Source organism: Ursus maritimus, unplaced genomic scaffold (genome assembly GCF_017311325.1).
Source record: "Ursus maritimus isolate PB19 unplaced genomic scaffold, ASM1731132v1 scaffold_1, whole genome shotgun sequence".
Lineage (NCBI taxonomy): Eukaryota > Metazoa > Chordata > Mammalia > Carnivora > Ursidae > Ursus > Ursus maritimus.
Window position 1 is genome coordinate 81,794,483 of NW_024423343.1, and position 16,090 is coordinate 81,810,572.

General features: G+C 36.3%; 1 long non-coding RNA gene across 3 annotated transcripts; it reads right to left on the bottom strand.

Annotated features, from left to right (window-relative positions):
• Window positions 1-1,140: 1,140 nt before the first annotated feature.
• On the bottom strand, window positions 1,141-15,200 carry LOC103667702. Of its 3 annotated transcripts, XR_569840.2 has the most exons (6): window positions 14,730-15,200; window positions 13,210-13,313; window positions 8,220-8,306; window positions 6,311-6,440; window positions 5,775-5,902; window positions 1,141-3,771 (listed from the first exon to the last, which is right to left on the bottom strand). It is a non-coding gene; the product is annotated as an uncharacterized LOC103667702 (long non-coding RNA). The 3 variants fall into 3 exon arrangements; XR_569839.2 differs by lacking the exon at window positions 5,775-5,902; XR_569841.2 differs by lacking the exons at window positions 5,775-5,902; window positions 8,220-8,306 and having other exon boundaries at window positions 1,142-3,771.
• Between the last annotated feature and the right edge of the window lie 890 nt (window positions 15,201-16,090).

Sequence of the window (16,090 nt, forward strand, 5' to 3'; positions counted from 1 at the left end):
GTGGTCATATCTGGCACACAGGCATCTAGTCAATAAATTTGTTTGGAGACAATCTCATTTATAAGATCGAGTCACAGCATAGGGTCTAGCAAAAGTTCCACGTGTTTGTAATTGAAAAGCTCTCTGCTTACAGGTTCTCCACCCCTTACATCAAATAACGTCAAATTCTCTGAGGATATCACACAGGAAAATAAACGTATTTTAAAAACTGCTTGTGTCTATGATTTCAAACTTAAATATTTTCTTCTATTGACTCCCTCTTCGCATAATTTCCTAATGAGAACTGGCCCCTTTAAAGATTTCACTTGTTATATTTGTCTCTTCTTATCCATATTAAATGCTTCACTGAGCTGCAAAAAGAAAGCATTTTTCCTTCCTTCCTGCTTTACCTCTTACTATTTTCAAGATGTATGCCACATCAAAGATGAATTAAAAGACTTTAGGTTGAAAATGCGACATGCCAGACCCATAATCAAGGACTACACTCAGATATATGTCAGCCATAGTGAGAAGTGCCCAAACAACCAGACTATAGGTTCAAAATTACAGTTGGTCACCTCTCTTTCAACCGGCACACAAAAGTTTAGCCTGCAATTACCACACATAACGTCCTATTGATGAGTCTGGTAACAGAAGCCATACAGGCAGACTGGATGCTTTTCAGATTACTATATATTTTTTTTCAACCTTGCAGTCCTAGAGCCCTGAATGAATTTGTTTGGGCAATTTAGCTCATTTGTCCCCTCCTCTTTTCCTATCAATTCTCCAGCTTTGGAAAACATCCTTTTACTTTCTCTGTACCTCCCTTCTCTGGCTTTCTTTCATGTTTAGATTTTACTTAGGATATTTCTTTGTCTGGAGTAACATAATTTCTTTCAAAGCTTAAATTCTGCCTTCTTTGAGAAAAGTTCAGTATGTTGTTGGCTCACTGCTTCGTTTACCATTAAAAAAAAAAAAAGACTGTTATCGTGGGAACATTCCAATCATTAGTACTCTTACCAGATTTTCCATAGTTATTCAATATCTTAAGCTTAAAATTATTCATTTCCCTTCTGAGTGCATTTTTTGGACTAAAGTAAAAGATTTGATATAAATATTTACTTTCCCATTAAATTAGCAATCATTTATAAACAAAGTAAAGCCAATGCATACCTACATTTCCATTTCTTACAACGCAACTAGTATTTCAGATTTTTTTCTCCTTTCAGACAATTAATAATGCTTCACATTTGTCTGGTACTTTCAAAGACAGCCATACCCATGTCCTTACTTATAGTCCCCAACTATTGTTGGTAGAACAAGAAATCCTCACCACCACTTTTCTGAAGGGAAGCTGAGGAGCAGTGGATGGACGCTGTAGTAACAGAGACTGTGAATGTTCCAGGTGAACAATCAGCCACACACATACTCAAGGACAAGATACTTGGATGTTAAAACAACCTCAGAAAATTTCACACGTCCGGCTGAATGAGGGCATTTACACGGCAACTTACAGTGGTAACAGCTGCAAGAATGCTGGGTTCCCAAGCCAGAGACATGGTTCTCCACTAACTTTTCAGGTCTGCTTTAGTTTCTTCTAGAATTGACGTGCTCCCCCTTTAGCCTCTGCGACACCATGGCACAATCCTCCCAAAACAGAACTGCCATATGTTTACCTTATATTTCATACTTCTTTTTTTGGATTAAGACCTGTATCTACCATATTAAATTCGAACTCTTCCATTGTCTACCAAAGATACAGGACATTTGCACCACCATATGTTCCCATTTCAGATTGTTTATTCATGTACTCATTCATAAAACTTCCTACTGATAACTGTAAGCCAGAAATTATTTGAGTAACAGGAATGGAAAATATAAATAATAACCATCCCATAACTGTCAAAATTACCACTTCTAGGGATTTAGACATGTCAATAATATGTTACGATACAAAGTGAGTCTCCTAAAAAATATTAACTGGTTGCAAAGGGAATAAAAGAAGGAGAATTATCTGTGTCTTGAAATAAAATGAGAAAAGTTTTACAAAGCAGTGAATTTTCTTTGGGTTTCCCAGGATGAAAAGGGACTAAAAGCATGAGAAAAAGACATTTCTAGGAAAGAGAACAATGGGGCAAAAGACTCTGTTCGAAAGAACAGGCCATAACCAGGTATTAATGAGAATGGCCTAAGGTATAGGAAAATGAAGTGTAAGCTGAAGTTGGAGTTTAATGCTGAGACATTTATATTTTCTCCTAAGGACAATGGGTAGCCTGTGAAGGCTACCAAGAAAAGGGGGGAATGAACCATTCTGTACTAGGTCATACAGCAAAGAGGCAGCAAAGAAGATAGAGAAGAAGAGGAAAAAGCATCCAAGGACACCAGTTCGGGAAGATGTTGCAAGAAATTACCCCAGTCCTTACCAGCTTGATTTCCAAGGTCTGTCAGTGGAATAATTCCCTTGTTTCCAATCCCAATTCCCTTGCCCCACTTGCTGCTTTTTGTACTCTCTGGCAAAAACCACAATGGTGGGTCAATTTAACTCACTTCCTGCTCTATTCCTGCCCATGGTTGGATAAAAAACACAAACCACTCCTGCAACTTGTTCTTGCTTTAAATTCATAAACAAAAACCTTAATATTGTCAGACAAACATGCTATGTTTTTCTCATCTCACTTTGCTAGATTACTGCATCCATTTCTCCACCCCATCTCAATCCTACATTCAACTACATTACCAGGCTTCCCACTCCGCTGAGAAACATGAAGTGGTAAAAAGAAAATTTTCTCAAACTCCAAAATACTACATCTACCCACCTACCAGCAACGGAACCACATAGTTCCATTATTAATAATATGTGTGTGATGGATGTCACGTGTGGATACATAGAGCAACATAGATAGAGACATAGGCTTAGCTATAGATATAACAGTGTTTCTATCTGAAGTCAACCCCTCCATCCGTACACCAGACCCAATCTCTCTCACCCAATATACCACACCATCAATTCTCTCTTACAGGCATCAGTTTTGCCTCTCTACATACTTCCACCATTACACAAACCGGCTGTATTTATTCCGTCTTAATCTCTTTCTAAACCCTACTTCCCTTTCCAGTTACTACTCCAGTTACTACCTTGCTACCCTTTACGGGAAATTTTCTCTTAAGTGTTGTTGAAATTTGCTTCCACCAGTTGTCCTACTCCCATTCTCTCTGAAGCCCACTTGAATAAGGTATTTTATTAGAAACACCATACACACTGTTTTGTCAAGTTCATAGATCATCTCCACATTGCTGTGTCCAATGCCTAGTACTCAGTTTCTGTCATGCTTCATCTAGAAGTTCTTTCTTCACTTGGTGGCTTCCAAGATGCCACACTCCCTTGATTTTCCTCCTCCTTCACTGTTTCCTTCTTCTCGGACTCTCATGATTTTCTCTTCTCCTCGACTTCAGAATGCGGGATGCCGTAGGACTTGTTCATAGTTATCTGTTCTCCTTGTGACCTATACTCACTCCCTTGAAGGTCTCCTTCAGGTTCATGGCTTTAACTATCATCTATAGGCCAATGACTCTCAAGTGTTCCTCCTGAAATTGAGATTCTATGTTTCAGAGACTTAATTTCAGCCTTTTACACCTACAGATGTCCATGTAAATAAAAGTTGGGGGTAGTTTGAAATGACTATAAACTCAAATGCCTACTAAATATTCTCAATACATAACAAGTAATTCCTAGTACACCAAATTTTCACACCAAAGTCGTTATCCTATGTTTTTCTCTCCTCCAGATTCCAGCTACAAAGGAGAGAAGAGGTAGGAAAAAGAAAGGGTTAAATTTCCAAGGGGAGAAAACAACTTCTTTCATATGATGCACTATTTTCCCCATTCCTGAAAGACTTGCACAGGAAATGGAGTTCGAGCTCTGCACAAACCAACTTAGAAAAAAAGAACTATTCTCACAAGATACTTAGCTGCTGACAATCAAAAAGGAAAAAAAAAAAAGAATTAATTGAATGGTCGAGAATTCTTTGGTGCAACATACATAAAGCATGATAAATTTGCATACTTGCTATTTGAAAAGGCTAGATAATAACATTTTCTAAGAAAATAAATGAAGAAGAAAAAGCCTTTTTAACCCTACGGCTGCATATACTTATATAATCTTCAAACTGCAAATCAACTATGAATTACTCATTATTTCAGTATCTATATATTCCAGCAGATATTTTCTATGGCCCAAATGTCTTTTTCATACAGTTGAAGTTCAACTGTATTTGTATTTCATACAGTTTTGCTGTCCACATGGATACCCATTGAAAAGTGATGACTATTTAGAAATTAAAAGGAAAATTTTTTCCTAATTTGGCTGACCAAGTTAACAGATGTCTCATATAAGACTTTTTATACTAATTTGTCCTGATGTTAGCAACATTTCAAGTTAAAGACAAAATTATGTTCTGCCACCTCTCAGCATGACAAAGCTGCTAATCCCTTTTTACTCACTTTCTGCATTTGAAATTATTTAGATCTCCATCACCTTCTCTGTTTCCTTATTAAGAAATGTCTGATCTGTTGTCAATTTTAACTAATTCAATATTGTTGACTTGATCTACACTTTAATAGATAAGAGTCAAACAATACATAACTTAAGCTGTTGATCTTAGTATTGTGTAATTTCTAATAAATTAACTGTGGGTATGTATATGAAGAGAGATGGAGGCTTCTAGATTATTTAAGTGTTGTCTTCTGAGTTTGTAGATAATAAAACCTAATAAGGTCTTTTTGTCCCTCCTTTTATCCTCATTTTCTGTCACCTTTTGTTAATTTCAGTTATACAACTAATCAAAGAAAAAAATGTATGTAATAAAGTTACCATTTCCATGGGGCTATTTACTAGCGGCTGATAAAAAAGCTTCACAATAGGAAAGAGGTGAGAGTTCCTAAATGAAATGTTTGGACTGGAAGACATTTTAAGTACATACACTTAAAAATTTCTGTTCAGAATTATCCGTTAAAATTTCTGTTCAGAAGTCTTCTGCCTCTCTTGAATTTAGGTCTGCTCTGTGCTTTCATAGAATTCCCTCATTCCCTTAAGGTCTCATTTCAACAATAACGAACCAAGAGATAAAGTGTTAAATACTTGATCAACCAAGTGTTTTAATTTAGGCACAGTGCCAGGTTACCAATTTCTTACTCTTATCCCCACTTAATTGACAGATGGAGCCGCAATGGACTAGTTGATCCAATCTCAATTAAATATTATTTGAGGTAGGACAGGCACCATCATTTCCATGTTCTCAATAAAGCAAGCCAATAATGTAAGAAATTATTGTGGCCTAATCCTACCAAAAAATCACTGCAGCCTTCAACTCTGGAACTCAAAGAGCACCCATTCATCTGTACTAGAGAAATAGTTCATTAGCCTTTTGGAAGGCTACCTACGATTTTCAGAAGTTCTGAACAAGAAAAAGACAAAACAAAGAACAGAACAAACACTAGATGATTAGTAAATGAAAACAAACCCATAAAGCAATATCCTCAGTGTCAGGAAGGAAAGATGCAAGCAAATCCTAGGAGATGCTGCTGCAAATCTGTCCATATCAAGCCCCTATGTTGAGATGTTCTTAGTACAGACGCCAATGGGGTTCCATGCTGGCTAGCATAAGGCTTACCACAGAATCAAGCTTTGACCTCAAGAATTTTTATCAGAACCTCCTTATGGAAGAGAAAATTAAACTTACTAAGATTATGAAAGATTAAGGGGCTGACCAAGATGATAGGGAATGAGGCATAGTTACCAGGAGGGCCTCTGGAATTGGACTGCTGGGTTAAGATCCTGGGTCCTCATTCAATAGCTGTGTAACTTCAGGAAGTTTCCACATACACAAAATTGGAATGACAATAGTAAAATATATATCAAGTTTTCCTGAGGATTAAATGAGATCTAGTTTATAAAGCATGTATCACAGTGCCTGGCATACACTACGCTATCAATAAATATTGCTGATATCATTATTATTGAGTCAAGACTAAACAAATATTTGAGTTTCAACTCTATGTCAATCAGCTCTACCCTTTAATCATGGGTACAGAATGTTAAATAAGACTCTGTTCTGACCTCAAAAAAAGACAAGTAAACAGACAATTATAATGCAACAAGTTAATTGCTATGTTAGAGGTTAGCACAGACTCTTCTGGGAACAGAAGGGTATAGGGAATTTTTTCTGGATAAAATGAAAACGATGCCCCAAACACAGTATTAGATTTTGTGGATAGACATCAAAAATATGGCTCTGCCCCTTGAGGACATGGTGGAGCCTAGGTCAGCTCAAACCTCAACTCAGGCCTTCTGGTTCCAAGGTCACTGGTGTTTGGTGAAAATATGCTTAAATCACACTCAATTGTCTTCAATTCTCTCGTCCATTCCTTTTGTCTAAATTCTTTAATAGCCATAAAACAGTATCCTATGGAGAAAAAAAAATCAAAATAAGTAATTAAAGTAAAAGTAGTTATTCGAACTCCTCATTTTTCAATAGGATCTCCTTTATGTACACGTAAATAATAGTTAAAATGTGGACCCAATAACGTCTGGAAGGAAATTCCAGGCATATACTTTACTCTCTGGCTCTAAAATTATTCTCTCTATATTTCTGATATCATTAATATATTAACCATAATTAAATTCTTACGGGTGTAAAGTAGGTTTTTACACCTTAGTCCCTTTCAAAACTATATTTGATGAGTAATGTGAAAAATATATCCCCCCAACACCTGCTGAGTTCCAAATATAAAATAAGACCGGTAGTAGCAATTTTAGATTAGCATTCAACAATTACCTTACATTTATTAGTTCTCTTAAATGTTTTATTGGAATTGAAACAACCAATATTTGCTCATGTTTCATTAAATCCCATTTTCAATGTTCGGCTCAAACCTAGTGATAAAAGAGGGTCCTTTGAGCTTAGTGGTAATATCATCTAAGCCTGAAAATAACAGAAAAGACTTCAGAGTCAACATCTCTTTGGTCTAAGGTAACAAGAATACCTGAATAATTACTCAAAATTATAATACTAATAAAACATGAATAAAGAACCACTTACAGTTCATCCAGTATGAATTATTTTAAGCATGTCTAATAAAAGAAAGCTTTAAAAGAGCATTAGCAGAATTTATTTAATTGCAATGTGTGCAGGGCAGTGTTATATTATGTACCTGTGGCTTTTCAGAATCACACACGGTCTTGTACTTAATGTGTATAATCAAACAAGAAAATAATAAAACGGGAAACTATTCTTCAATGGGAAATTTTTGCCCACTGAGCTGTCAATTGTGGATGGATTCATGATTGATCAGAATAATACACAATGGCACGGTGTAATTCTTTAGTGTGATGTTGTAAAATGGAGTATTGCTTCTGTTATTTTATCCAGTTTGCTTTTATATGACAGGGTTTATTGTGCGTTATGTTGTAGCTCATTCCTCTGTTCACAATGCCTACTGATGTGTAATTATGACTTGTCTGAACTGTAAGAAGGAGCAGTAAGTGAAAGGAAATCTGCAAGCACGCTTGATTTATGAGTCCTGATACTATATTACAGTCCTAATCTGCCAGCTTAACTTCGCTTCAGGCTAACTTACTGTATAACATGCTTACGATTAGCACTGTAGCAAGTTGTGGAAGATTTACTCTGAAAGAGCTACTAGACTTTTTTTTTTTTTTTAATGATTTAGTCATTATTACAGTTACAGGTAAGGCAATAAATTATTTCTTTTATAAAGACTTCATGTCAAGGAATGACCATTATAAAGGCATTTTTATGTGGTAACAAAAAGCAGCGTGTGGAATGTTTTCTCCATGCTAAATATCATAATGTTTTTGGTTATGTTTTATGATGAAACCAGCCATAATCCTCTTCCTCTTCTTCTTCTTCCTTTTTTTTTCCCCCCCGTATACTATAGCTTTTGCCTGGTGTTACAAATGCACTAGGAGAATATCTATTTTGATCCAGGACATCTGATTTTTTGCAAGAGTAGCCAAAAATAGAAATTACTATGGATGAGCAAATGAAAGCAAACCCATAAAGCAATGACCTCAGTGTCAGCAAGGAAAGATGTAAGCAAATTTGCCTTTTTAATCACCATTCACAAAGACAGATACAGCTGGAGTTAAGCATCACAGTAGCATTATTGAATCCTAGCATATTCAATTCACATGCTTTTAGAAAATTAAAGTTATAAATTACCCTTTGTTTCCTCAGATCCAATCTAAATCACCAATAAGAAAAATCGTCTGCTCCAAAGCTTATTTGTGACCAGGTTTTGCTAAATGTCTAGGAGGAAAAAAAAAACTTGAAAAATCATCTGTAGCTCATAATTTGGTATGAAATAAACAGCTTTGTGCATAAGGACATGCAAGCGTCTCTGAGTCACTACAGAAATATCCTTAAACAATATCAATGAGATGGAGATTCCAGATTTTTTAAAAAATCCTATCGTTTATAGCATCTTAGTTTTTCAAGTGGCTGTTTGTTCAGATTGAATTCTATTTCCCTATCTGCTATTTCTCCTGAATATTGCTTCTATAATCAGCCAAACATTGGTTTTGGGATCCAATGAACTGAAATATAAATTATTAACTGATTACTTCATGATAAAAAACAAAGTTCCAGAACAGTAACATAGAACTAAGCTCATGGTGGACAACAGAAGCTGTGACTGTGAACACAAGTAGCCTCAAGCTTATACAACTTTGGAAAAGTTCGTCAGAACAATGATCTTTTATAATGAACAATACACCCCATTACATTCTGGAATTGCAAGAAATGCTTTTGCAATATTTTTGGTCATTCCATGCTGAATAATTAGTTCATTTTCTATTTCTCGGCACAAAAAGTCAGTCTAATTTTAGGCTTCTTGAGGTGAATTCATGCTAAGAACCCTTTAACTTCTCTAATATCATTTAGTAAATGTATAACTGACGAGGGGGATTTTTCTCATTGGGGCATCATTGCACATAGTGTCTGCCAGAATGTGCCGATGATAATTACCGAACTAAAGGTCTACGTTGTGGGAGATAGCCTCAGATATGCACTTCCTTTACCAATCATCAAATTAAACCTGATTCTTAGCCTTCTGAACGGATTATAGTTGGAAATCAGAATGGTTTATATGCGCCGTGGATTCAAGTCGACTTCTTTTAATTTGGTACTTGTGAACTGTTTCTTTAATGGTTTAACTATCAATGGAAAATGAGGAATGGAACTGCATACCATTAGAGTGAACCCATAAACCATGTACTGTTCTCGCTACACCAAATATTTCAAGGCTGGCACAGCTCACACTCAGAATAGACAACAACAAATCTCCTCTATGCAACCATCCTAATCAGTAAGAACATCATTCTCTTGAATGGATGGGTCCAAAAGCACAGTTATCAGTTATTCTGATGATAAAATCATGAACTAAAAATAGAAGTAAAAGTGTTCTGGGTAGGAACCGTTGGTTAGCATATTTTTAATGACAATTTCTCCTCTCTTACACCCAGAGTGGCTACATAGAGATAGTCTCAAGTGACCATATATTTGACTACAACTCAAGGCATACCTTATTAATTGACTTGAAATGGTGATATATTTAGGACTCTGAAACCATCGATATTTCCCTGCCTTTCATGCACTAAAATGTCCAATTGTAGTCTCTGTACAAGCTTGGGTCTGATTCTCTAGTCTTCACTCAGGCAAACTTGCCATTGGAATCAATGCTTAACACAATTAGGTTGTCGTTATACTGTTCAGGAGGCTTTCCTTGGTGAAAATTCATACAATGTGCACATTTGCAATAATCCTTATACCAATAGGCAAAACAACAACCACCACAACAACAACAACTTCATGAGGTAAAAACTTTAATATTTGCCCTGAGTTTTTCTTCCAGAAGATAATTAAAATATTCCTTGGTTTTCTTTTGGCCAGATTTCTAAATAGACAAATTTGAAGTATCAAGAAGCCTAACAGGCAGCAACACGTTCTCTGGTTGATAATGACATTATACAGGAATAAATGAATCGCCAACCTTAGCAAAGTCATCTTACCCAGCTGCTAGATTAGCAAGCATTGCTATTTTCTCTCCAAAAGAGCCTTGAATCAGATGTTAGAAAATCTGGGTTCAGTTCCCTTCTCTATTACATATTTCTGAATTTTTGACATAAGCCGTTCCATATGTATCTATCTTTTAAAAGGTCTTAATAATTGCCTTAAATAGTGGATTTTCTGAAAATTAAAAAGAAAAAAAGAAGTGGGAGAATTTTATAAACCGAGACCCATATAATGTGTGTGTATGTGTCACCGTCACCAACACGATCATTGCCGCAACACTGACTCATTTTATCATCTCGTTGGGTTTTCCATTACAAATTGCTCCCCTTATATAATTGCCATCACAGCAGCCACCCGGTTGCCCAAACCCTAACCAAATCCATCGTTGGTCACAGCTCGTACATAGTAATCTTGCTTACAGGCTTCAGGGCCTCCCACTACACTCCCAAAGTGCATTTCCTCTCCAAAATGCCTCATTTTTGTTTCTTGTTCCTTTATGGAAACAAGCTAACACCTGGAAAAGTCTCTTCCCCAATATTCTTACTCAACTCCTTCAGAGAGGAATTTAAAATCAACATCCTTTGAGAAATCTTTCCCAATTAATAGAGATTTGTTAGGCCATTTGCATCATCCCGTGCCGCCTAATCAAGTCTAAGCCCTGTGTATAAACAACGATAGCAGAGCAGCTTATAAATCCAATATTATTTATGTTTCTTCTTACTCAATTTGTTATTTGATGTGTATTATAGTCACGCCTGCATTTTTGCTAAGTCTCGAAGACTAAATAAAGAACTAAGACTAACCACGCTCAGGGAGCTGGTCATATTACACTGGAGCTCTGCGTTTCCAGTAGATGCTGGTTTTCCTTTTCCTGGTAATTACTTGATGAAAAGACACACTTACTAGAAAATAATGAGATAACCAACATGTATTGACCATTTACTTGAATGACCTCTACAAATAAAAAAAAAGTTCTTGATATCAGAAACCTACAATTTAAGCAACAAGTTGTACAGGTGAAAATCTTTATAAAATTATATGCCGTAGACTTTCAAATTTTATTTTTCAATAACCATTGAAAGTAACATATTACAAACTGAAGACGTAAGTTTTGGCAACACAAAGTAAAAGTCAAGCTACTCTAGGATGATGAATACAATAAAATAAATCTAGTCACATTCAAAGCAAACACTCTGCCATAATGGTATACGTGTACCGTTCTATACAGAAGTAAGAGAATCATGGCTTTACACTAAGGAAACATATAGTATTTACGGTGAAACATGTATTTGTCATATTGTCTTTATTAAGGATGGTGATCTTTAGCATCTGTGTCTATTTGAGAATAATACTGTGCTAAGTACTGACCTTAGTGGCTTGCAACACAATAGGCATTCATTATCTGTCATTCAGGTTCTCTGTACCTGCTCCTGGGAAAGGCTCTCTGCACCTATATCTATGCATCTGAACATCTCACCTGTGTCCTCAGCTCCCCTGCTGTTAAGAAAAAAAAAGGATATGCCCCCTCTTATTTGACGGGGGTATGTTCCAAGACCCCCAGGAGATGCCTGAAACCTCATATAGTGCCAAATCCCTAGATACACTATGTTTTTCACATACATACATATAAATGATAAAGTGCAACTTATAAATTAGGCACAGAAGAGGTTAATGTCCATAACTAATAATAAAATATAACCATCATAACAATATACTGAATAAAAGTTGTGTGAATGTGGTTTCTGTCTCTCAAAATATCTTATTGTATTATATTCACTCTTCTTATGATGATGATGTAAGATAATAAAATACCCACATGATGGGGTGAAGTGAGGTGAGTGACACAAGCATTGTGACATAGCATTAGGCTACTATTGACTTGTGACAACATATCAGAAGGAGGATCATCTGCTTCCGGGCCACAGTCAACCATGACAACTGAGACAGTGGAAAGCAAAACAGCGACTAGAGGGACTACAGTATAGTCCTAAAAGGAAAGGGGAAAAAAAAAAAAGAGAGAGACTTTTGCAGTATCATTTTTTTTCTTTTTTTTTTACTTTTTACTCCCCAAATAACTATGTCCTTCTTCTGGTCATCACTTTATGACCAAAGTGGGAGAAAAATCTTTGCTAGATGGTGTGTATGTCTGCACACATGCATGTGTGTGTGTGTTTGCGTGTAACAAAAATTCTTTGAAGATAGGAACTGAGTCTTACTCAGTTATAAATCCACAAGGCCAGGGGTGCCCGGGTGGCTCAGTAGTTAAGCAATAAACTCTTCATAATTTCTTTCTATTCTATATTACGTGAAATCTGTTCCACACTAACAGTGTAAGAAATCAATGATTGACAGAACTTTTACCAGTTCCGTGCTAGTGGTGTTAAATGCTTCCTGGCTTTTCTGTATACAGGAAAACTTCAACATGAAAATTCCTACAAAATATCTTCCATTTTCTCATTTTAATTTCTTTATGGAAACTTATGAATCAAAAAACTCTTCCAAAAAGATTTAGAGTGAACTAAAAATCCGTATGTCTTAAAAAATAATATGCCTATCCACTTATAGATATATGGATATGGATTTATGTGCGATGGTTATGTGAAAACTGTAATTTAATTACACATCTTTTATCATATGTCTCAGCATTATCTTTAACCAAGAAGGGCATGTTTTTCAATAGCATCTCTTTGGTCTATTGGTTTCAATAATAAGAATGCTGAAAGAATCTTTATATGTTATGCCATCCAAAATCTTCCCAAAGTCTCCCTTGATCAAAATATAATGCTGCTTAAATATGTTAGGCAACATGTATTCTACCTATTTGCATTTTGTCAAATGAACTGGATCATTCCAATATGGTATCACATGTGCATGGAAGCCTGTAGCATTTTATAACAGGTGTTGAGGAAATGTACTTGACAGAGATATTGACAGTAAGGTCATCTGTAAGCATAAACACTGAAAATATCAAGAAAAGTATATATTCATTAGTGACACAAGAGGGGAAAAAAAGTAATATATAGTAGGAATCAGCTATGGTTTCTCCCAAAACAAAAACAACAACAAAACACACACACATACGCAAATATATATACGTGTATATATTTGTTTGTTTTTAAAAACATTTATTTTGACTCACAATGCCATCTCTCTGTCTCTGTCTCTGTATCTCTCTTCTTCTTTTCAAATACCGAGAGAGAAGTCTGGGACAGAAGGAGGTCATTATATGGCAAAAAGTAAAGCCTACGAAGACAAAGGAAATACATGAAGCAATATAAAAAATTGTTTTCTTAACATTGTCATCACCCACTCACCTCCATGAGAACATTTAGAACATTCTGCGGAACATTTTGGTTATTGATAAATCTCTCCCTCACTGGATAATATACTCCCTCTAATTTATTTCTGAATTCTTCAAAGACCTAAAATAATGCCATTGAACATAGTATGTGTTCAATAAATATATTTTCCAGCTGAATCCTAAATTGTAATTCTGTTTAGTTTCTCAAGAACACTGATTGCCTAATGTTTTATTGATAACTAACTAAAGATAGGTTAGGAGGAAAGATTTTAATTGTGACAATTGCATGACAGTTAACCTACAAATCAGTATGACAGTTGTATTCCAGCATTTACAATCTAAAACTTTCGCCTTTCTATAAGATTTCAATTATATAGTCATAAAATGCAAACGAAAAGTTCGTGAGATTAAAAAAAAAAAAACCTTAGCTCTATTGTGTACACATAAATTTTAAAATATAGTTGCAAAGTATAACAGCACACTGTCATAAAATAATTATACATATGTATCTATAAAAGTCTTTTCCATTGTTCTAAATAAACTTTAGAAATGTTTCCAATTCTCAGTGAGGCAAGCATTCCAATTTTCTGCAATATTAGCAGGGGTAACTAATGATGGCTAATTTTCGCCTGTAGTATTTCCTTCAATCTGCTTGTACATTTCCAGCTTCTCTGGCAGCAGCAGCATTTGTAAATTTTCTGGTCACTAAGCACTCAAGTACAATTGTAAGTGATCAGTTTGCAACTGGCCAACAAGGAGAAAATATAGAAAAAAGAATGTTTGTATATATTTATAAATAAATGTCCATAAAAATCTTGGAAGCTCTACGTGCACAACATTTTTCTGTCTACCACATTATTTTATTTTAAAAGCTAAATAAGAGAGAATATATTTCTTTAGGTTGGGAGGATAAAACCATACATTTTGAATGAGCTTTATTATATTCTGTGTTTGAGAAATGTTGTGCTTTCAATGATTACCCTATTTCCATTTATATTTATTTATTTTTAATACAAAGTGCTACTTATATTACAGTAATATACAGAATGGCATCTTCTCATTACCTGCCTTACAAGTCAAATATTTCACATAATACACATCAGAGATTAAAATAATCTTTCCAAAACCTGATATTTTTATAATACATTTATCCAACAGCAGAGATGATAGTAAAGTGCAATTTTAATGAGAATATGTCCAACATTTAGAAATTCAAGAAATTAAATGTTTACACAGAGAGTATTTAGAAAAAGTAAAACTGTGCCATATTTTTAACTCAAGGAAAGCTGATACCGAACCAGTTTAATCATCACAGAGTCAGACCTAATTAAATCATTGCCCAGTAACTTTCACAGTACCTTCTGGTTAGGCCACATGGGAAAAGCTCAGCTCCACCGAGAGACCCATGTCACAGGACGCCCGCAGGCACCCTTTCACAGAAACGAGCCTCTGCTGCCCTGAGAACGGCCATCCTCGTTCCACGCCCTGCAGACCCGGCGCTGAAGGAAGTCGATTCATTGTTGCAGAAAGCATGGGGACTCTGGTACCTCAAAGTCCAGTGTACCCTAGGACAGTCGCGGGGACCATGCTGTGAGTGAAGGAGTGAAGGAGAGGTGTTCAGTTTCCAGATAATTCACAGATAAGCTTCTCTTCAAACTCCTTAACGCTTTTCAAATATGACATTTTGTATATATACTTAAACTGTCCGTCTTTGTCACCGGCCTTTGAATTTTGTGCAACGGATAAGTCCTCGAGGGTCCATTATTTGTCTGAGAGGAACTCTAAACGCATTGGGCTTTGGTGCAACCGAGATGCCAAATTAGCTTTAAAAATATCTTACGTTATGGCTTAATTTCGTGTTTTCATCGAAGCCCAATCATGTTGGCGGCCATTCAACAGGCTACAGAAATCTGATAGCTGATGAACACAGGGATATTACAAGTGAAGGAAAACTTGCCAACCAAAGGGAAGCACAGCGGTTATTTTTACCGAAGCAGAATGCGAACGTCCCCTTTAGCCTCCTATCCATAAAAAGCGCATATCCTGATCCAAAAACTCTTTCCGTTTGTTTGAAGGAATTCTGTCCTAGTGCATATTTTTGGGATATTATAAATGATCATCCTAGTGTAACAGAGCCAAAAGCAGAGCCGCAGAGAGCATAGAATGCCCTTGGCGCTCTCTAGAAAGAGGATCGCCTCCGGGCAGCACAGGGAGCGCTCCGGGAGCACAAGCTGGCCAGCAGAAGGTGTCTTAAGAAGAACCTACGCCTTCTCGACTCAAGGGCTGCCCTGCTCCAGCGCCTGGCAGGTGGAGAGCAGTTTAACCCTCAGTTGCGCCTTCTTTCTGGAGATCTTTCTGCCACACAAACTCTGCACCCCCTTAAAAGGTGGCCCTAGATGAAAATAAGAATAGCTTTGCAACTGCTTGCTCATTGCTGCCTTCTAAGTAAGACTCCTTGCCGTGCTCAATTCTGGGACCTGAATCAAAATCCTAGAGGAGAACATAGACAGCAACCTCTACGACATCGGCCAAAGCAACCTTTTTCATGACACATCTCCAAAGGCAAGAGAAACAAAAGTAAAATGAACTTATGGGACTTCATCAAGATAAAAAGCTTCTGCACAGCCAAGGAAACAGTCAAAAAAACTAAGAGGCAGCCCACGGAATGGGAGAATATATTTGCAAAGGACACTACAGATAAAGGACTGGTATCCAAGAT